This window comes from Cervus elaphus, chromosome 33 (assembly GCF_910594005.1).
Source record: "Cervus elaphus chromosome 33, mCerEla1.1, whole genome shotgun sequence".
NCBI lineage: Eukaryota > Metazoa > Chordata > Mammalia > Artiodactyla > Cervidae > Cervus > Cervus elaphus.
In genome coordinates, this window is record NC_057847.1 from 13,157,384 (window position 1) to 13,181,003 (window position 23,620).

The 23,620-nt window shown below is 35.0% G+C and overlaps 1 protein-coding gene across 3 annotated transcripts in view; it reads left to right on the forward strand.

Moving 5' to 3' along the window:
* The window catches only part of CALCRL (calcitonin receptor like receptor), a 130,591-nt gene that overhangs the window by 21,188 nt on the left and 85,783 nt on the right, over nt 1-23,620 (forward strand). For 2 of the 3 annotated variants that reach the window (XM_043894109.1, XM_043894108.1), the window contains exon 2: nt 2,741-2,808. The exons of the other annotated variant lie outside the window; for it this stretch is intronic. The gene's annotated coding sequence lies outside the window, so the exon portion shown is untranslated. The remainder of the gene's footprint in view (nt 1-2,740; nt 2,809-23,620) is intronic. 3 annotated transcript variants of the gene reach the window in all.

Sequence of the window (23,620 nt, forward strand, 5' to 3'; positions counted from 1 at the left end):
CATCAAATACATATCTTCTTTAAAAATAGGAGGAAAGAGAATAATTCCATTCAGATGTATGTGTGCTTTTTAAAGAAAGACTTTATTTTTCAGAGTTGTTTTAGATTCCTATAAAAGCTGAGTGGAAGGTAAAAGATTTTCCACATAACCCTCTTCCTACCCTCTCCTCTATTACTCATATCCCCCATGAAAGTTGTACGTTTGTTAGAATCAATTAACCTATATTGACAGAGCATACCCACTCAAAATCCTATGCTCTGTGGCAGCCTGGAGAGGTGGGATGGGGTAGGAGGTGGGAGGGAGATGAGAAAAGGAAGGGACATTTGTATACCTACCAGTGATTCATGTTGATGTATGGCAGAAAGCAGAGCAACAGAAATAAATAATTAAAAAAATACTGTATGATTCACTATTGGTGTTATGCATTCTATGAATTATAACAAATATATCATGACATGTATTATGTGGGTTTTTTTAAAAATAATCTTTCAACTGTTTTAAATCATTCATGGTGCTTACAAGTCTCTGAAAGAGGTCATGTCTTTCTTTCTACTGCTGTAAAATTACCTAAACATAAAGTTATCCTAGAAGGCATTGCAGTTTGAGTCTTCCTGTAATTCCTCATTTTGGAAACCACTTGACTGCCTGTGTATCTATTGGCTGAATTTAACTAATACATTTCTTCAAGTTTCTGACTTCCTCTTAATAAATACACTTAGGTTTGTGTATTTGTTCTTTTAACTTCATTGTTGTGCTTCACCATGGCAACAGTACATCAGGAAGGTCTATCCAACATTCTTAAGTAATACATTTATTTACTGTGTTTCTAAGGTTTAGCTGATTTTGATTTCATTGTCTAAACACTTCAGTCAGTGGTGCTGCTTGTACAAGATTAACTTTCTTTTCAATTTTCTCTAGGTATCTTAATCATTTTAATTAAGGCTTTATATTTTCTTTGTATTTTTTGGTACTGCAGATACTGATATTTTCAGAGGAAAGTGGAATACCATGTTGACATATACATTATATTTTATATAATGCATATATATGCATAATATATGCAATATGTTTACTAACAAAAATGATCTCATCAATGTATTCACTGGTAGTCAGAAGTAATTGTTGACATTTTTGTTTTCTACTAAAGCTTATCACCAAAAGGATGGAAATATTCTTTCACAGCATTTTCAGTTGGGATTAAAAATGAAATGTCTAGAACCATGCAGGGAAAAACAAAACAAAACACTCAATGGTCATATCTATTTCTAGTGGCATTTTTTAGCAAGTTGGGAAAGTATTCAAAATAAACTTCAACTCTAAACCTTGTGAATTCCATATGAATGGAAAGTCTGAGACTGACAAGACTTTTTGTTATTTTTTCCAAAATAGCCAGCAGAAAATCCAGATTCTAACTATATGCAGAGTGTCTGTTTATGTAAAAATACACATCTCTTTAATATGATCACTATCCTAATGACAACATATGCTAGACCATTTATAATCTATTATAAATTATTAAAATATGTGAGGGTATAAAAGTTTACAAACCCAGTTCAATTTTTTTTATTTGTATAAAATAAAATTTTATTACAGAGATTGCTTTTAACATAAGCTTCTTATACTTTTGGGTTTTCATGCAAGGATCCCTAGTGACTTCATGAAAATCTTTTATAATAATTCAGAAATTATTGTTGGAAGTAGCAGCAAATTGATGATCCATAAGAACAAGTTTATTTTTTAAAAAAAGCCTCTCAATATAAATTATTGTAGATAAAAATTTGCAAATGCAAATTTGACATCTTAAAATACTATAAGTTCAAACAAGTAAGTAAGTGTTAGTTGCCTAGTCATGACCAACTCTTTGCGACCCCGTGGACTGTAGCCCACCAGTCTTTTCTGTTCATGGGATTTTCCAGGCAAGGATACTGCAGTGGGTTGCCATTTCCTTCTCCAGGGCATCTTCCCGACCCAGGGATCAAACCCAGGTCCCCTGCACTGCAGGCAGATTTTTTACTGACTGAGCTACAAGGGAAGCCCAAATAATACTTTAAAGTACTTAAAGAAGTACTTTAAAGAAGTTCAAATAGTACTGTGTAAATGAAAATCAAGGTATATCTTGCCTTAAACATTATTTTGAGTCTGAAAAGAGACATGTAAACTACATTTATATATGTTAACTCTTAGTTTAGCAGTGGATGAATCTCACTTGTTAGTGATATCCTATATTTAAGGAGTGCTAAATCTCATTACTGATGCGGTCTAACCTCTAGCTTCCTCTGACAAGATCTGTGTCACTCTTTCCCCCTCATTCACTTCAGTTTGACCATGTTGGCTTTCTTTCTATGCTTTGAACCAGTCATGTCATTCCATTTCAGAATCATTGACCAAGCCATCCTTTCTTCCAGGAACAACTTTTCTCCTGAACGTTTGAGGACGTCCATTTCTTCCTAGTGCTAAGATCTTGAACAACGGGGCACCATCCTCCATCTACATGTGCTTTAAAATCCTCATTCTTAACAAACGAGGTCCAAGAACAAAGTTCGTGATCACCTTTCAGGTTAAAATGGTGGCAACCTAAATTACCTGAAACAATACCTTCCAACTTCCCATTAAAATGAAACATTTAAAATAGATGCTTGTAATTTTAAGAAAGCACACTAGTTTATAACTTTGTTATGTAAAATCCCACTATCCCCTAATATTATTACTGAATTCACAAGAATGTTCTCTTGTCATCTAGGGTCCTATGATGATACACCAACCATTTCTGCTACCACCAGTCAAAACTATGGATGGCCCCACCTTCAGGTATTTCATATGAATATATTACAAAAGGACATTCATGACTTAATGAAAGTAACATGTTAGATTTATAATGCAGTTGAGGACAATATGAGTATGTTAACAATCATAAGAAAGATTTCACAGAATGATACATAATGTAACTCCAAATAACTTCTGAATACAGGAAAATGTTGAAAGGCAATCTAGCAAACTACTGATAAAGATGGACTTATGGACATCTGTCAGACTTACAAAGTCATTTCCTTGGGACCTTTGGGTATGAACTTATCCCACATGTTTTTGTTCCCTTGGCCAGAGGACTAGGAATGTTAATACAAATGGCTCTTATAAGATTTATTAATATCCTTCATTTGGTAGTATTAGCCACAAACATCACACAAACACACACACACAAATATATAATGTCTATGGTTAATCTTGTTTTAACTATAAAAAAAAATATATATATATATATATATATAATAGGAGACGGCAATGGCAACCCACTCCAGTACTCTTGCCTGGAAAATCCCATGGACGGAGGAGCCTGCTGGGCTGCAGTCCATGGGGTCGCACAGAGTCAGACACGACTGAAGCGACTTAGCAGCAGCAGCAGCATATATGTATAACAAATTATGTTTCATGTATAAAGTAATAGGGCTAGGTTGCTCTCTTGAACTAAATTCCTTTCCTCTGTAAAGTTCTTTGTTTTCTGATTCACAGTCATTGTTATATTCTTACAAATGGTTATAAACCTTTCCCATAATTGGAATGTAAAAGGATATAATTTATAAATAAGGGAACAGGAAAATGGTGGTTAGCTGAATTAAAGATTTAAGTTTCTCTAGCTACTATTTTTAGAACTCCCTGGCAAAGCAGTTTCAACTTCAATCGTAGGCATTAATTTCAAGTTTCAGGGGCATTGGTGCTTCCAAAAAGATTACTGTTGAAGACAGATATCTCTTCTTATTTATATTTAGTACTGTAGTTCCATATCAGATAAAATATTAATTATGTGATTATTATTATACCTCACATCCTCCTTCCTGACAAAATTAAAGTAGCTTTCCTGTCCTCACTTATTTTTAGACTGCTAAGTATTTAACAATTCAGTAATGCATCATCCCAATAAACTATAATAGCATTAATGAAAAATAAAGGCTAGTGAATTATTTTATCTTAAATTCAAAGCTGAGTAAATTAATTCCTTATTCTAACTTTAAATTCCCAAGTCATTTTGTTGGACCAAAAATAGACCCTCTATAATTATTCTTTGTCCTACAGCATGTCTTTGGGAACTCATCATTGTTGTTCTATCCTTTTATGTGTCAACTTCCTTTGCACATTGAATCTCATATGACTCACTGTTCCTTAGAGCATGGTGTGAATGCTTGAAATGCCTACTTATAACTGACAGTTGAATTTTTCTTCCTGAACTTTTTTATGTGAAGTGGTGCCAGATCAATTTTTTAAAGCCCCAATTTTGCTTATTGAAGACATGTAAGAAAGAGCATAAAATGAAAGAAGATTCACTTACTGGGCAAAAACTGCCTTTAATTTCCACTATCTGTGAGTACCAGTCATCCTCATATGGAAGTTAAGAGGATTACTTATTCTTTTCTGTCTTTCCAACTTATGAATTCTAACATATATTGGCTAGTTTGAAGGAAATAATTTGGAAATGGCTTGAAAGTGAAAGGTCTGAATTTAAACTGCGTTTTCTTCATTAAATTGATCTCTGACTTGCAGTGTATTGGTGAGATTTTTTGTGAGACACCAGTAGCCCTGATGGTAATTTTTAAAATTTTATTTCTAGCATGGAGGGTTTAAGGTGGATATGTATTTAAATTCTAGCAAGAAAGAGGTTGAAAAAACGATCTCTGGAAAGATTAAAAAATGTAGCTGAGAACCAGTTTGCTATCATATTATTTTGACTCACATGCAGTTTCAGTTCAGTTCAGTTCAGTCTCTGAGTCATGTCCGACTCTTTGGGACCCCATGAATCGCAGCACTCCAGGCCTCCCTGTCCATCATAAACTCCCGGAGTTTACTCAAACTCATGCCCATCCAGTCGGTGATGCCATCCAGCCATCTCATCTCATCCTCTGTCGTCCCCTTCTCCTCCTGCCCCCAATCCCTCCCAGCATCAGGGTCTCTTCCAATGAGTCAACTCTTCGCATAAGGTGGCCAAAGTCTTGGAGTTTAAGCCTCAGCATCAGTCCTTCCAATGAACACCCAGGACTGATCTCCTTCAGGATGGACTGGTTGGATCTCCTTGCAGTCCAAGGGACTCTCAAGAGTCTTCTCCAACACCACAGTTCATGCAGTTTAAGTTTAACCTAATACAAGAATCCCAGAAATGAGACTTAAGAAAGAGAACTCCTAGTCTTAGCTCATCTGCCTCTGCTGTGGGATATGAGGCAAATCACCAAACATTCCTGAACTCCCAACTTCTAAATCTATAAAATGAGCAGGTTATACTGTGAGACATCCAGGTCCATTTCAGCTCTGAAATTCTGGGTCCTCTAACTGTAATCACTCTGAATTAAAGACAGGAGCTGGAAATAAAATATCATTTGAAGTTCTTTGTAATAAATAATGTGATTTGTAATAGCTCAATTCCTCTAACTCCAAATATTGTTGCATTTCTTTATTTACATAATCATTCAGTAGACTCTGAAACTTGACAAATAGGTAAAAGGTAAGAAAGAGGAAAAAACAAGGAGAATGTCTCCAGCTAGACTGAATTTTGGCATCAGAAGGATCCATTTCTATTAATCACTAAAATTTTATATTCTTACTGGAAATTCTCTTTGACTGAATGGTACTAAAAATATTAACTTTTAAATTTATAATAATTTAATAGATCCATTTTCACATTTAAATCTTAAACCAATTGAAACTGAATTTCACATACAAATTTTTTCCCAAAACTGATGGACAGTTGTAGCAATGCTTTTTATCAAATAATGCATCCATTCTATTACTGATTTAAAACATAACTAAATTGTTCTATTTGCTAAGTGATATTAACAAACTGGTTTGGATTCTAGGGTCTATTTGTCTTATCATTGTTATTTGCTTAACTGACATTTAAAATTTTTCATTACCTTGATTGCATTACATTTATACATCATTTGGGGAAAAATTAAGCATCTTTATACATTTTAGTTTTATATACATTAATAAAAATGTTTCTTTAATAGAAATCATTTTATGTCCATGAAATAATTATATGCCTTCTTTAAAATGGCTCTTCAGGCAGGAGGAATGCCTGGTTTTTACAATCAGAGTGTACTTTTACACAGAACAATGTGAAAGTTTTCTCAGCAAATATTATGAATAGGTCAGAGAATCAAGAGAGTCAGGTTTATTAGACAGTGAGAATTAAATTAAGGTAAATTTACAAAAAAAAAAAAAAGGTATTGGTATTCCACTAAACTAATGAAACACATTGTAGGACTTTAACTCAAATAAGACACTTTCAGGATCCTGGATTTAATTTTGTATTTATGATCTGGTGGTTTTTTAAAGAGAAATCTTATAAGCACATTAGTTTTCTCTAATCCAAGACCATAGCGTATAAGTCCCCAAGTTGTCAGTGATTTGGTTACTGCATCTCCTCTAGTAAGATGGTAAGGTACACAAGGAGCAAAGTGGCCACTGGTGTGTAATTCCAGAGGCTGGCCACTGAGGGCTGGTCCATTGTGTAGCATATCTCTCCCAGCTAAGCTTTTGACTTTGCATGTCACATAAATAGATTGGAGTTTGGTCTCCCTATATGTAAGATAGGAGATTAAATCTGAGAAAAAGAAAAAAAAAAGAAAGAGAGTTGCTCAAAATAAAAATAAACTCTAAGAGTCTCCTTAATTCTAACTCTTCTTGGTCACGTTGGCTCCTGGCTTAATCATCATCTCCAAAGGGTTCATTTTACATTCTACTTTTGTCCTTTAATTTGTTATGTCCATCTTTCTTGTCCCTGAGCTACATTAAAGAAGCATTTGTAAAGAGCTATTTTAAACCTCTCTGTAGTACATCTTATAGTGCCTGTAAACAGTTAAGTGTATTACAAATTGTATTAGAATGTTCCCCCAAAATTATATATTTAGTGATTAACTTACTCTTATAGATCAACTTCACGCATAATTGTCTTACCATCCCTTGAAAAATGAATAGCACACTGTCTTATTGCTCAGAGTTAAAAACAGGTAAACTAGGGAACATCATTGTTCTAGAAGATGTAATTAATGACCTGTTACAAAGAGTAGGTATAAAAATATATAGCATATATTTTAAATATAATTTTTTTAAAGAGTTAAAAGATGCAATTTTCTAATAGTTGGAATATCCAAAAAAATACCAATTCTTATATTTCTGTGTAATTAGCTGTGTTTCCAATAAAATAAATAAAAATGGATTCAACAAAATGAGTTTAGCACAACTAATGAGAAACATTTGCTATATATACTTGTCATTTATGTTAGCTTACATATCTCACATGCAAAATAAAGCATGAACCTGAGTATAATGCACCACTTCAATAATTCAGTATTGTTCTTGATCCAGTGACTTGGAGGTCTCATTTTCAGTGGCAAAAAATCTACAAGTATTCTAATCTGTAAGAGATTTCCATATTATAACGCATCCTATAAATGGTAGTATTCTTTGAAAATGCACTTCTCTGAAATCTCCTTGTTACCTTACTTTTAATCAGACTCTATTTTTGTGCATAAAGTTGTTCTCTTTTGTCGTGATCCCTGAAATAGTTCTTTGATCTCTATAAAAAATTTCAGACACCTAAATTGTTTTGCATGTAGTAGACTGCATTGAATATTTTCATATGAAATATTCAGGAGAGATTCACATATTAGCAATGTAAACAACTTCAGATCAAGTGGTAGACATCATCATTTATAAAGATCACTTGGTTTTTCCAATATCTTATCTATTCCCAGCCTCTCTCCATCTTTCTGGAGCCTCTCTTCCTCTTTATCACTCATTTTCCTGCTTTCTTTATAGGAGTGAAAATAATACCCTTTCTAACACTGATTCATGGAGAGGAGATTTTTCTTTTTATATTTAAGCAACTGCAAACATTTGTTGTTATGTATCTGCTCTATCATGTGTTATTTTTGATGTATTTTACATACAAAAAATAGTTCCTTCAGTAAGTAAATTCTGGTATCAGTGTTAATGGTAATTATGTAATGAGTTATGATAACAATCTATTCATAATGACAATTATTTAATATTTGATAGGTAAAAGTAAGTTGTCATTGAACTTTAATGGGAACCAAGTTATATGCAGACTTACCCAACGGCTCAGTGGACAAAGAATCTGCCTGCAATGTGGAGACACAGGAGAAGAAGCAAGTTCCGTCCTTGGATGAGGAATATCCCCTGGAGGAGGTCATGGCAACCTAGAGTCACAGAGTCTGAAACCACTGAGTGACTAAGCCCAGCACAGTACGTGTTATATGTAGTGTGCAGGCATGCTTCGTCGCTTCAACCGTGTTTGACACTTTGTGACCCCATGGACTGTAGCCCACCAAGCTCCTCTGTCCATGGGATTCTCCAGGCAAGAATAATGGAGTGGGTTGCCATGTCCTCCTCCAGAGAAATTTCCTGACCCAGGAATTGAACCCACATCTCTAAAGTCTCCTGAATTGGCAGCTGGGTTCTTTACCACTAGTCCCAGCTGGGAAGCCCTTTATGTAGTGTAGATACTATAAGCTTTCATACATTTACCTGCTTATTCCTTTTCACATTTGCTTTACATTAAATTATAATTTGTTTTATTCATTCTTCTGACTACAGTGCTCAGCCTAATAGTTTTCAAATGCAATGCATTTTTATTTTTGGTAAGATTGAATTTTTTTGTTTCATATGTCTTACACTTTAGATCAATGATCTACAAACTGGGTTAGTAGGAGTAGGCAGAAAATCCTTGTTGTACAGAAATCGATTTCCAGATCCAAAATTCCTAAGGTGTATGTTGCCAGCCAGTCATCCTTTTCACTTTTTCTTTCATAGTTTTCCTTTTACTTCTTTATACACACACATACTATTTCACCCTTCTGAGTCTCACTATTAATATTATACAAAGCATTTCTGCAGGACATAACAATCTCTGAGGCCATAAAAATGAGTACAGAAACAATGGATACACTGATGTTTGCCAAACTTTTTTCAAAAGTACACATGGCCTCTCTACTTTCTTCATCTCATTTGATATATTTATAATAAAATTTTACTTTGTGTTTAAAAATTATGTATCAAATTTTGTAATGAATTTATTATGTTCTGATCTAAAGTATAAACTCTAGAGGCAAACTCTCTGGTTCAAATCCTGAAACAAATAGTTTTTTTAATCACTTGGTTAAATTAATAAATCTACTTGTGCCTCAGTTTCCACGTAGGTAAACCTGGGATAAACAGTACCTATTTTATATATATTTTAATAATGTGATCATAAAGATTGAAAGGTAAATATTACATTTTTATGTATTATAAACTGGTCATCATCTATTATGTATCATTGGTGTTTCCAGACTTGGTGGTCACTGTCTATTAGAACTGATAGAAGTTCTGCAAAAGTGAAAATCTTAGTTACTCAGTCGTTTCTGACTCTGCAACCCCATGGACTGTAGCCTGCCTGGCTCCTCTGTCTATCGAATTCTCCAGGCAAGAATACTGGAGTGAATAGCCATTCTCTTCTCCAGGGGACCTTCCTGACTCAGGGATTGAAATCGCATCTCTTGCACTGCAGGTGGAATCTTTACCATTGGAGACACTAGGGAAGCAAGATAGAAGTAGAGGTGGAAATATTTAGTACTTAAATCACGGCTTGGAATTGAGTAAGTCTTGTGTTAGCTACTATTATCATCATCATCATTATTATTCTTCTAATAAAACTGTAATGGTCAAGCAATTGATAAAGATTTTTAAAATACTCGTTCAGACAGGTAAATTTTTTAATGAAATTTCAACCTAGGCATATGTTTTGTTGCATAAAATATTTTGATCAGGGGAGACTTCACTGAAGATTTTCCTAGGAAAAGATTAGGAGAAGTTTGCATAGTAACCATGCAAATACTTCAAAGGAAAAGGAAGATACTGCAAGATTATAGTTTTTAAACATCACTTGCTCACTCAGTGATCTACTTCTTCCTCCCTCCATCTTTCTTGCTCTACTCTGTCTTTATTCATTCTGTTTCTCTATTATGATTTTTCCTGGTTCTCCTGTAATGTAGCCACTTAAAAGAATTTGAAAACTAAAAAAATATATTTCAATAGAATAAAATTCTATAAGCAAAATGTGGATAGTGGAGTGGAATATGATGTCAAGGAGATTAAGAAATTTCCAGCTGTCAAGAGAACACTCATTTCTCTACAAGTGATGGTGTAGGTATTAAATTGTTGTTTCATTTATATTTCATTGAAAATAATATAGCAGTTATAGTTTAAAATATCAACATTTAAAATGTGCCAAATATTACATTTTGCAAATGACCTAGTAACTTAAATGGATGAAGTTTTAAAATTACTTTAGAAATAGCATCAACAGAAAAGTTAGAAGAACACTTGCACTAAATTGGCATGTTTAATTCATCTTTGCATTCCCTCTTCCATGAGAAGTACACTTAAAATAAGCTTACTGATAAATATGCATATAACATTTTACTATGAAAATATGATGAATTATAATATCCTACCTTTCACTGTAGCATGGAGTTGGAAACAAAACAACTAACCTCATGTTCTTAACTTGACATAATTACAGGAGGATGTATTGGATCTGGGATAAGGTGATGAGACACTACATGTGTCACATGGAAATGAGCTCTTGATGCTGTTAGTGAGAAAATAAATATAAGGCTTTGAAATAGTGGGTTAGAAGATACCATAAGGGTTTCTCTTTTGTCATTAAGGATAATAAATTACAAGGAGATTAAGAAATGTCCTTTGTAACTGGAGTTTTTACCTCTATGTATAATAATTTATAATTTTAGTTTAAGATTAATAAATAGCTTACATTTATTGATAATGAAGTTTTATTTTTGATAATGAAGAATATTATGCATTTCCAAAAACAAAAGAGCTTGTCATTAGATGTGGAAAAATTTTAGTCTTTTTCCAAGATGCAATGATCCATTAAAAAAAGCAGTCAGTTGAGCAAAGAGTTTCTATCTTAAAAGAGGTTTTTATCGTATCAGAAAAGCTCGTTTAGTGGGATAGATCTATACTTATAATTAAGAATCAAACACTTCCGCCAAATCTCAGCAGAGTTCATTAGACTCCAGATTAATTCTAATAGTCATTAGGGTGTGGATTCCCCTTTGTAGGAAAACCCCAAACTAAAAAAAAAAGCACCTTTCTCCCCCAATAGAAAACCTCGTCTCTTTTATTTAGATACTTTATTATTGTTTCATTTTGTCTTCTATCCTATCTCCCAAGACCTCCTTAATCTTCTTTTCAAAGCAAGTTAATTATCTTTTTATGGAATAGATCAGTTTTGATAAAATTTTCCCTCTTCCCAAATTATGCAGACCCTAGCATGAACACTCAAAGTGAAATTTCCAATCAGCCTGTGCCACAGTTCATTTATACCTGTCAGGGTTATAATTTTTCTAGTTTTTAACTTCAAGCCAGTTTTTCCTAAATTGCCCATTTTTATAACTTTCTTAGATTATCTAATTTTTTGTCTGTGTTAACCCATCAGTCACAATACACTTAAAAATGGCCAGATGGGCAAGTCTTGGGCTTCCCGGGTGGTTCAGCAGTAACGAATCTGCCTGTAATGCAGGAGACCTGGGTTCGATCCCTGGATTGGGAAGATCCACTGGAGGAGGGCATGGTAACCCACTCTTGCACTCTTGCCTAGAAAATTCCATGGAGAGAGGAGCCTGACAAGACGGCAGATTATAGGATGGCAAAGAGTCGGACATGATTGAAGTGACTCAGCAGCAGCAACAGGACAAGCCTTTCCACTTTGGGCTTGTTTGCTTAATGTAAAGTCTTGCTAATATATTTAATGATATGTTATTTATATGTCTACTAATTATTGAAAATAAATGAAAACACATTTACATTTATTGACTTCTATTCAAGTGACCTAAAGTAATGGAGAAATGCCCAGCACCTAGAAAGAATAAAGGGTGTGGCTTAGGAGGAAAACACAGTCATATATTGTATTTTACAGGAAGTTCCTGCTGTGACTAAAAGTTCTTTGCTCTCTCAGAGACTAGATATAAGACAAAGGGAAATGCAACACTGGTAACTGGTAGCTTTTAATCTGCTGAATCTAAATATGTCTGCCAATGAGAAACAGATCCTGGATTTAAAGAAAATGAGTGCTATGATTCAATAAGTCTGGGAAGCAGACCTGGCAACAATAACTCAAGAAAGCCTTTAGATGCACTTTTACCCTTTTAGGCTGTTTTATAGAAACCAAAACCTCCAGGTGAAAGTTCAACACTTCTCTGTCAAATGTTTTTCTGTATGACACCAAATATCACCTGAGGTAAGAGAAATTCGAGTAAACAGTAACTATCAACTGCCAAAGGTAAAAATTACCTCACTGGGCATATCATCTTTTAAATCAAATTTGGCTACATTTTTAATTAGACCTGCCTATCTATAAGTAAAAATTATGGCTATTCTGAATTAATTATTCTTTATTATCTCACATATAAACTTCTTTTTCACATTCACTACTATATAATTAGTAACAAATTAACTTCAAATCATTTGGGATTCCATTTTATACAGTGTGCCCACCTTAGTTACATATTTCCTGGAAAAGTTTATTACTCCCTATTTACTATCAATTTTTTCCAAAGCCTTTGGACATTAAATAAAGGAGCCTGTGACACAAAGACGGCCATATCACTGGAAACACTAATGCATGCATACACATAAAACCACAAAATACTTGAGAACGTAGTTTACTATCAAAAGGGCAAGTTTTCTGAACCATAGCAGACCTTAGAATTTATCTTTCAGCCAAATCATAAATATATCCTCAACATATCCTATTAAGATAGTTTCTGTGTTTCCTTTACTGGAGGAAAATGACACTGTTTGCTTTTATAAATTCTCAGATTCTAACTGGTATTTCATAGAATATTTGGTGGAATTGGTGCATGTGAATATATACAAACATATATACATACATACATGTAGCTTGAAGCATGTTAGCTGAAATTCAAATGTATTCTGAGGAAAAAAACATGCAATGAAAATAAAGACAAACAAGTATGTTTGTTTATAAAGATATATTAAATTAAAAAGAATAAGAGTAAATTTTTGGTTCAAATTTTCTAGTGCCTAGTTTGAAAAGGTATATACTTGTACCCAGAACAATTCTCTAGCACTCTATTATTAATTCTATCATTCTCTATTACTGTTTTGAAGGTTAACTGCATCTTCAAAAATTTTCGGTAGTGAACAGGGAAGAGTTATTTTTTTCTCTTACAAGTCCCAACTAAATATAATATAAATAGTAATGTCTATTCTCTCTGTTACAGATCTGTTGCTTGGAAATCTTTTGGGCCATTTCTGAGCACAGAGCTTTAAGCAGTCTTATATTCAATTTTCTAATACACTAGATTTATAGCTTTGTAGAACTCCAGTTTAGTTCAGTTGCTCAGTTGTGTCCAACTCTTTGTAACCCCATTGACGGCAGCTTGCCAGGCCTCCGTGTCTGTCACCAACTCCCAGAGTTTTCTCAAACTCATGTCCATCGAGTCGGTAATGCCATCCAACCGTCTCATCCTCTGTTGTCCCTTTCTCCTCCCACCTTCAGTCTTTCCCAGCATCAGGGTCTTTTCCAATGAGTTAATTCCTCACATCAGGTGGCCAAAGTTTTGAAGTTTCAGCTTCAACATCAGTCCTTCCAATGAACACAGGACTGATCTCCTCTAGGATGAACTGGTTGGATCGCCTTGCAGTCCAAGGGACTCTCAAGAGTCTTCTCCAACACCACAGTTCAAAAGCATCAGTTCTTCCACACTCAGCTTTGTTTATAGTCCAACTCTCACATCCATACATGACCACTGGAAAAACCATAGCCTTGACTAGATGGACCTTTGTTGGCAAAGTAATGTCTCTGCTTTTTAATATGCTATCTAGGTTGGTCATAACTTTCCTTCCAAGGAGTAAGCGTCTTTTAATTCCATGGCTGAAGTCACCATCTGCAGGGATTATGGAGCCCCCCAAAATAAAGTCAGCCAGTGTTTCCACTGTTTACCCATATATTTGCCATGAAGTGATGGGACCGGATGCCATGATCTTCGTTTTCTGAATGTTGAGTTTTAAACCAACGTTTCTCACTCTCATCTTTCACTTTCATCAAGAGGCTCTTTTGTTCTCCTTCACTTTCTGCCATAAGGGTGGTGTCATCTGCATATCTGAGGTTATTGATATTTCTCCCAGCAATCCTGATTCCAGCTTGTGCTTCCTCCAGCCCAGCATTTCTCATGATGTACTCTGCATGTAAGTTAAATAAGCAGGGTGACAATATAAAGCCTTGTCGTACTCCTTTTCCTATTTGGAACAAGTCTGTTGTTCCATGTCCAGTTCTAACTGTTGCTTCCTGACCTGCATACAGGTTTCTCAGGAGGCAGGTAAGGTGGTCTGGTATTCCCATCTCTTTAAGAATTTTCCACAGTTTGTTGTAATCTATACAGTCAAAGACTTTGGTGTAACCAATAAAGCAGAAATAGATGGTTTTCTAGAATTTCCTTGCTTTGTCTGTGATCCAACGGATGTTGGCAATTTGATCTCTGGTTCCTCTGCCTTTTCTAAATCCAGCTTGAACATCTGGAAATTCATGGTTCACGTACTGTTGAAGCCTGGCTTCGAGAATTTTGAGCATTACTTTGCTAGCCTGTGAGATGAGTGCAATTTTGCAGTAGTTTGAGCATTCTTTGGCATGCCCTTCTTTGGGATTGGAACGCAAATTAACCTTCTCCAGTCCTGTGGCCACTGCTGTGTTTTCCAAATTTGCTGGCGTACTGTGTGCAGTACTTTCACAGCATCATCTTTCAGGATTTAAAATAACTGGGATTCCATCACCTTCACTAGTTTGTTCATAGTGATGCTCCCTAAGGCCCATTTGACTTTGCATTCCAGGATGTCTGACTCTAGGTGAGTGATCGCACCATCATGATTGTCTGGGTCGTGAAGATCTTTTTTGTATAGTTCTTCTGTGTATTCTTGCCACCTCTTAATATCTTCTGCTTCTGTTAGGTCCACACCATTTCTGTCCTTTATTGTGCCCATCTTTGCATGAAATGTTCCCTTAGTATCTCTAATTTTCTTGAAGAGATCTCTAGTCTTTCTTATTCTATTGTTTCCCCCTATTTCTTTGCATTGATCACTGAGGAAGTCTTTCTTATCTCTCCTTGCTATTCTTTGTAGGACTAGATGGATCGTTATCGTTTTTTGATATAACTGATTATTTTTAAATAAAAAACTGAGAAGCACACAAATAAAAAGGCTTATTAAAAGAAAAAAAATAGTAATCTGGTGTCACAGAGTTAGTACACATTTTTCTTTAAAATATTTATGCTGACTATTCTATGAAATGCCCACAAACTACCTATGCCCATGTCCCTTTTATCTATTAGCAACAGTTAATTGTTTGCATAAATTTATTTTTCCTCATATTCTTTTGGACAATTTCTTTTATGTTTAACTTGGAAATTAACAAAGCATTTTTTGATATTTAAGATCACTGCTGTTGTTCACAGATTTGAAACATCTTCTTTCATGATGCCCTAAAACATGTTGTCACATACTGTTAAATCCGGACTTCAAAATACTACTCCACTTTGCATTCATGACTATCCATTGTCCATTAACTGGAATCACCTAACATCTGATGTATCTAACATTTCAGTGTAGCTATTGCTACACAATCTCACGCAGTTTCAGTGCAAACCTGATCAAATAAATAGTATAATTGATATTTCTATTTTAAAAAAATTTGGTCCTATCAGATAAGTTTCTGAAATTGCTTTTCAAATCCTGGTATGTTGATGGTAGGGGACACACATGTGCTTAGAGTCTTTGTAGCCACTCTGTCTATAGGCCACCATCTGAGTCACTAGGGAAGCCTCCTGTCGAAAGGAGATCTCTCAATTGCCATTTTATTTTACTTTTCTCTTTTTATATAGCAAGTTGACCCTTATTTAGCCCCAAGGCCTTAAGAAATTGAGTAAGCAATAAGTATTTACATTGAAAAAGGATTGAGAAAATACATAATTTATATACACAAGTTGAAGCAGGACGTTTTAGTAAGAGCATCATTCAAACACTGATGCAGTAGCTAAAAACAAAGATAAAGCTCACACTGTTGACTAAACATAACTGTTTTGAGTCATTGATTTTTAAATCTGCTTGAAATGATATGTAAATACATTAGTTTAAAAATAATAATTTGCAACTGAAATCTCAGTAATAAAGATCACTTGATCACTTGTGTGTATAATTGGGTGTTCATACTTTGCCTTGAGGATATTATTAACTCATTTCACAGGATTTTGCATACCTAGGCTAAATTCCCAGAGACAATATAGGGAAACCCAAAGGAATCGGAGCTAGGAGACATTTTTCTGGTCTCTGTATCTGACCTATTGTTTGGATGTAATCAAGACATATCACTTCTTTGGTATTAAGTGTCCTCTATACAGTAAATTTTTGTACCACATTGACTTTTTTATATTAAAAAAATGATATTTAAACAATAGTAAATTCACAATGCTTATACTTCTGAAAGTCATGTTTCTAATTCTGAAAAAGAGATCTTTCTGAGGGCAGAAAGATCTCAAGTCTTACATAATTGCTCATAAAATGAGCAATTGCAAGGTAGAAATTACATAGCATTATTTAATATCATTCATTTTTTCCTGAAGTATGCTTTAATGCTCTTAATATAAACAAATAATTAAAATTGACTGTAAGTAATGATAAGGATTATTCATTTTAATATCCTCCCTATAAGATCTATCCTGATAGTGGGCACATAGTAAGAAACCGCTTTAAGTTCTAAGGTGCAGACAAAATTAGAAATTTTGGGAATTATTGATAATATAACTTAATATCCAGAAGCTTTTGTAGCCTAACAAGATTTCAGCCACAAGAATAATGATGGAAAAGTTCATTTATATATAGTTAAGATAAATACTATAGAACCAAGAGTAGGTTTCAAAGTGTTTAAAATTATGAAAATTGTAAGTGAACTATAGGATTACCTAGGTGATTTAAGGTACCTTGGGCTTTTACATGCATTACCTGGTAATAAGGAGGTATGTGATATTTCCTAATGAAGTTATTTTCAGATGGGAAAAAAGTGAATAGAGCTACTTCCACATGGGAAGTACAGCTACTGATCTATGTATACCTAAGGATTAATCTATTCATGGCTCAGATAGTTCTGTCTAAGAAAGGTAACATGTAAATTCTTGGTAGTCAGCATTTACTCTCCCTTTAGAGTGTTCAGAGGAAATTCTCAATTAACTTTGAAACTGTTAACTTAATCCTTTAGTTGGGGCTTCTCTGGTAGCTCAGCTGGTAAAGAATCTGCCTGCAATGCACGAGACCTCAGTTTGATTCCTGGGTCAGGAAGATCCCCTGGAGAAGGGATAGGCTACCCACTCCAGTATTCTTTGGCTTCCCTGGTGGTTCAGCTGGTAAAGAATCCGCCTGCAATGTGGGAGTTCTGGGTTTTATCCCTTAACTTAATCCTTTCTCAAAATCCAGAATATTTAATCAATATTCTGAAATGTTGAAGTGTGAAGTATCAGTCGCTCAGTCATGTCCAATTCTTTGCCACCCCAGGGACTGTAGCCCACCTAGTTCCCCTGTCCATGGGATTCTCCAGACAAGAATACTGGAGGGGGTTGCCATTTTTTTCTCCAGGGGATCTTCCTGATGCAGGGATGGAACCCGGGTCTCCCACATTGCAGGCAGATTCTTTATCATTTGAGCTACCTGAGATTCCCTCTGATATATTAGGCCTACTTAGAGTAAACTTTAAGACATGTATGGCTAATTGTATTTATGTGTAAATGATCCAAGCCTGGATACCAGAAATTATCTTTCTTTCATCTTCCTTTCTGAACACTAGCCTTTCCCCACACTTCTACTCTCTTATATCACTTCTGTGTACATTTCAAAATTCTTTCTTTTCACTCAAGATACCACTCAAACATATGTACTCCTGAAATGTAAATTCATGTTATCTCCTGCCAAGTTTAGATTTCATATTAAGTTGCCTGAGGTCCATAATGATTTGGCTTCCTCCAGCGAGTATTTGACAAGAATTCATATCTGCTTTCTTCCCTGGTGGCTCAGATGGTAAAGCTTCAAACAGCTTCATTATAATGTGTCATTTTTACACTTTGAAAAAACAGTGATTCATTAAAGAAGTTTCCCAAGATATACATGATGAGTATGTCATAAGCTCATGAAAGAAATTCCATCTATTCCAGAATTAGTTTATTAAATGATTCTTTTAATCAGACTGATTCTTGATGCAAAAGACAGAAACTCCTCTCTTAAATTCACCTGGCAAAGATGCAGTCTTTAAACATATGAAATATCAACAGATTAATTTTGAGCACTACATGAAAATGATTGTTAATTTGCTTACAATGAAGGCTCTTTTAGAAATGTTAGCACTTACTTCATTTTGTAGATTTTAGAATAATTTCTATCAGGAATGTATAGTTTGGTGACAGTGGCAACTGAAGATTTGATGATTAGTAAGACAAACAGAGGTTAAGTTGACATATGAGCCAGTCTCTGCTTCCAGAAAGAGTAGTGTGTGTTTCCTGAACTAATAGTTATTAATCATAGGATTTTTTTTAACTTCTATGTTTAATGGCTTAATATTATGCTACTCATCTTCATAATGTTATCAGGCAGATAGCGTAGATCCTTTAGAGGTAGATTTATACTTCTAGTTAAAATAATCTAAGGAAGGCCTTTTTGATTCATTTTAATTTAACCTCACATACAATAACTATTTTATTTATATAATAGCTCTTCAGCAAATGAAAATATGTTTGTTTTAATTTTAAATAAAAGAAATGGTCTATTTATTAACAAGATAATGGCTAAAATGAGATAATTTTTAAAATACCTTTATAAAATTCTTAGAAAATTTTCTTCAGTTTTTATTTAGAGTCAAACTCTGAGAACTAACCCAATCCAACTGTATTATTCTGCTAAGGCTACCATAAAAAAAAAAAAAAATCACAGATTGGGAGACTTCAAAAACAAATGCTAATTTTCTCATGGTTCTGGATGCTGGAAGTTCGATATCTTGGTGTTGGCATGTCTGGTTTCTCTTGAGGCTGTCTTATTGGCTTGCAGATGACCACATTCTCACTGTGTCTACCACAGTCTCGCCTCTGTATATGAGCATCCCTGGACTTCCTTTTTCTCTGCATAAAGACATCAGATTAAGGACCCACTCATGTAACATGAATAACCTCCTTTAAGTCCCTATCTCCAACATTAGGGGTTATAGCTTCAACAAAATTAATTGGGAGGAGATACAATTTACTCCACAACACTGAGAATTTCTAAGAAATTATTTCAAAGAAAATGGAGTTGAAATTGGTTGGAGTTAGTAGAAATTTTATAACTAATCCTAGGTAATAACTGAGTTCATTCCCTAAGTAAAAAAAATAATCTTCCTTTGACCTAAAATAAATAGCCTGCCAGTTATTTCTACAGCATGAAATGGATTTATTCAGGATCAGCATAGAATTGCAATCCAGGGTCTTCAGTCATGGCAATGGAGAAGGAAATGGTAATGCCTTGGTAATCCCATGGACATAAAAGCCTGACAGGCTATAGTTCATGGGGTTGAAAAGAGTCAGACACGACTCAGCAACAAACAAACAAATCATGGCAAGTCGCATGCAAGTCACCCACAAAAAATGGAGAAGTGGCTTTTTTTATAGTGGGGGAAAGGAAGTTTGGAGGGTTATAGTAAACAGAGTCCATGGTTTTTCACTGGCTGAGTTATGACAGTCTCTTATTGGCTGAACCTTTGCCAAGAAAAAAGAGGAAGTCTTTCTTCTTCGTGTTAGTTTGTGCTATAGTTGCAGGGTGTGAGAGCTCCTTCTGACTCTATCTTAACTGAGGCTTCTGTTTATTAATTTCTATACTTCCCTTTTTTTGAGCAAGGTCTTTGTCTAAAAGCATGGCTGGTTAGGAGGCAGGTTTTTCCAGTTTCAGTGGTTTTTCGTCCCTCAACGCCAGGAAGAATCTTTCCTAAGTGTAGAATTCCTTGTCAAAAGGAAAATGCATGGATCTTTTGAGATCATATTTAAATAAAAAGGAGTGGAGAGCTCTCAGGTACTTTTTGTTTAAAGCCCATTTGTTTTCAAGATCATAGTCATCTAATCAAAGGTTTGGCAGATGAACTTCCAAAAGGCCTGGTCTGGATATCTGAGGAAGGTTGTCTCATCACATGTTGTTTCCATCAATTCCAGGAAACCTTTTCTTCCAGTTAACCAGATGATATGCCTGTCAGTCAGGACTTGGTGTGTCATATGAATCCAAGAGTCTGTTCCTTAGAGTTGGGCACGACCATGGTTGGCTAGCAGTACCTGATAAGGGTCTTTCCAATGAGGTTGAAGAGAGCCTTCTGTAGGTATCTTTTCCAATCAGTGAAATTTCCGGTTTGCAAAGTATTATACTTAAGATCTTCATTTCCTGAGAGTGTACTGTGAAAAGATTGCTCTACCAAAACATGATTTTTTTTTTTTTAAAATAGAAGCTATTAGACTTTTTAATATTGGAGTATCTTTCCTTTTATCAGTTGTGGGTCAGAAGAGACAGAAGTCAAGTGCATGGGAGTCCTGTGGCTATCACAAAGGGTGAAAGTTTATGAGTTCGAAAAGAGTGGATCTAAGATATAGAAAAGCCAATTGCAATGCTTTTGGCCAAGGTATTTGGAGGACCTCACATACTTTGCTAACTGAGTCGTAATAGAGACATTAGTGCAGTCAACTAAACCAGAGGATTAAGGGTGGTAAATGCAATGGAAATGTTGCAAAACCAGTCAAATAGCACAGACTGTTAAAGTAACTTATCAGTAAAATGGGTTCCTGGATCATTATGAAATTTGATAGGAGTCCCCGAATAGGGATTTTTTTTTTTTTCAAAATGACTTTGCTACAGGCTTCAGTCCAGTGTAAAAATATACAGACCCTGACTAAAACTTATTTATATCCATAAGACAGAGTAAGTTGCATGAAATTCACTTACCAGACCTCAAATGACCCATTAGGAAGTTTAAAATGTTCAGAAGCAATACGGACAGGCTACCCTGGGTTGTATTTTGGACAGTGGGACAAATGAGGTGAGCACTTTTTGTAGCCTTGATAATGTTTCCCTACTCATTGATTCATGAATGCTATTATTTTGTCAGTAAACAAATGTTTTAACGCATGTTCAATGGTGAGGAGTGAAAATTTGAGAGTCTACAGAAAGACTGGGTTGTAATTTGATCCAAGCCAGAGCCTTCTTTTTACCAAACCAACAACTGTTGGATTTTCATTCTGTTTTTCCCTTTTCTAAAGACAATTGTTGGGCTTTTCTAGCCAGTTTATAACTTATCATTTTGGAAAATATCACTTTTGACCATGACAGCAGTTTGGCTGCCATTGGTTCCTTTAAGGAAAGCAACCCCTGTAAAAATGTCAGCAGGGTGATTTCCTCTAACTTCCGGACAGTCAAGTTTAGAATTCCCCGGAATCTTAGTAATAGCTAAAGCAGCAAGTAAAAATATTGCATTCAGTAATTTCTAAACATAAGGAACATTTTTTGTTTTATTTTCTCTGGAAGTAAAGAAGTCACATTGCTTCCACAACATTCCAAAATCATGAGCTACTCTGAAAGCGTATCTACTCTCAGTATAAATATTGACAAATTTGCCCTTGGCTAAAGTACAAGCCCATGTAAGAGCGTATGATTCAGTCTACTAGGCTCAAGTAGACATAGGTGAAGATGCTGCCTCAACAGTACCAAAATGTGTTCCAGTAGCATACTCTGTAAAATATTTGCCATTGTCACCATTTAAATAAGAATCACCAGTGAACCAGGAGAATTCAGTGTTGCTCAAGGGAATTTCCTGCAGGTCATCATGAAAAGTCTGGAGGCGATCCATCAGTATTAGGCAGTTGTGAGGGATTTTGTCAGTTACAGAGGGGAGAAGAGTAGCAAGGTTAAGATTACTACAACATGAGAGAATTATGTGAGGAGTAGTTTAAAAAAAAATGTCATAAGAGATGAGCTGACTAGTGGAGAAATGTTAAGTATGATGGGGATTCAGGAGAGCCACTATAGCATGAGATAAAAAATGGTTAGGGAGAAATCCCACAACAGTGTTCTCAGTAGCCTTAACCAAAATGGCCATGGTAGTAATGGCTTAAAGGCAAGAGGTGTATCCCAATGCCATTGGGTCTAGTTGCTGGCTATAGGATCCTATGGGTAAATGGTGGTCCCTATGTTTTTGAATGACCACCTAAAGGACATTTGCTTTCTTTTCATATACAAAAAGAAGAAAAGGGAATCTGATCATTGAGATGCCCTAGAGCAGGTGAGTTCATCAGACTCTTCTTCAAGGTCTTAAAGATTGTATCATCCAGTTTTTAACCACAAAATTGGGTCAGGGTTGCTGTTGTTGAATAAAACATACAGAGGTTTGGTCATAAGAGAGAAATTTAGAATCTAAATTTGGCAATAACTAACTAACTTGAAAAAAAAACCTTACAGTTAGTGCTTGGTTTTATGCAAGTTCCCCACAAAAATGGAGAGGAGATCTCTTTTATGGAGGAGAAAAGGAAGTTGGGAGGACTACAGTAAATGAAGGGTCCGTGGCTTTTCATTGGCTAAGTTGTGATAGTTTCTTGTTGTCTGAGCCAAGAAAGAATATGGAGTCTTTCTTCTTCCTCTTGAGCTTTACCATCATTTTAGAGCATGAGAACTCTCCTTTCTGGCCTCCTGGCTCTATTTTAATTGAGATTCTATTTATTAATTTTTACAATTGATGTTTTCTGTACACCTGTAACTTCTCAATTTAAATTGTTATGTAAGAGCTTCTTACATATCAGTCCTTCAATAAGAACTTTCAGCCAAACATTTTATAAACTAGTCATAGTTAGAAACTCTTTCATGGCTAAATGTCAAGTTAATGTCAGAAACACTGCTAGTTTCCAGTCATAGACACTATTAGATACCACCAAGACTTATAAAAGTGGTTTTATATTAATAAGTTTACTTTTCAAATCTATACTCTTCCTCAGATTCTTCAGAGGGATTTCTCTTTCTCTTGTGATTCAATATTTTTAAAGCTATCCCTTTAAAAAAAAAAAAAAATATCTTATTTTGTTAGCTCATCATAGCCTGAAGTTAGATCTGCTTGCCGAAAGACATCTTGAGAATTTCCCTTGTTTATGCTCACTGTTTTCTAGGGCTTCATCAAGCCTGCTTTCATGTCAAAGTTTAAAGGCAAGCAGATAAGCATAACTTTTAGTCAAGTCTCAATATTTAGAAAACATTTATCTAGATTTTTCTAGTGTGGAATTGCTTCATGTCTTATATCCGATCATCTGTAACTCTCACACTTTGACCAATAGAATGCATAAAAACCTCTTCATCAGAGTCTTCTCACTTCTTCCTTCCCCATGGGGCTGGACTTGTGAGATTAACCCTTAACCATAGAGATTATTGAGACAGCACAGTGTCTACTCCTAACCAAATCAATCAATCAATAAACAAAATATATTTCTTGTTTTCTGGGAAACAAAAT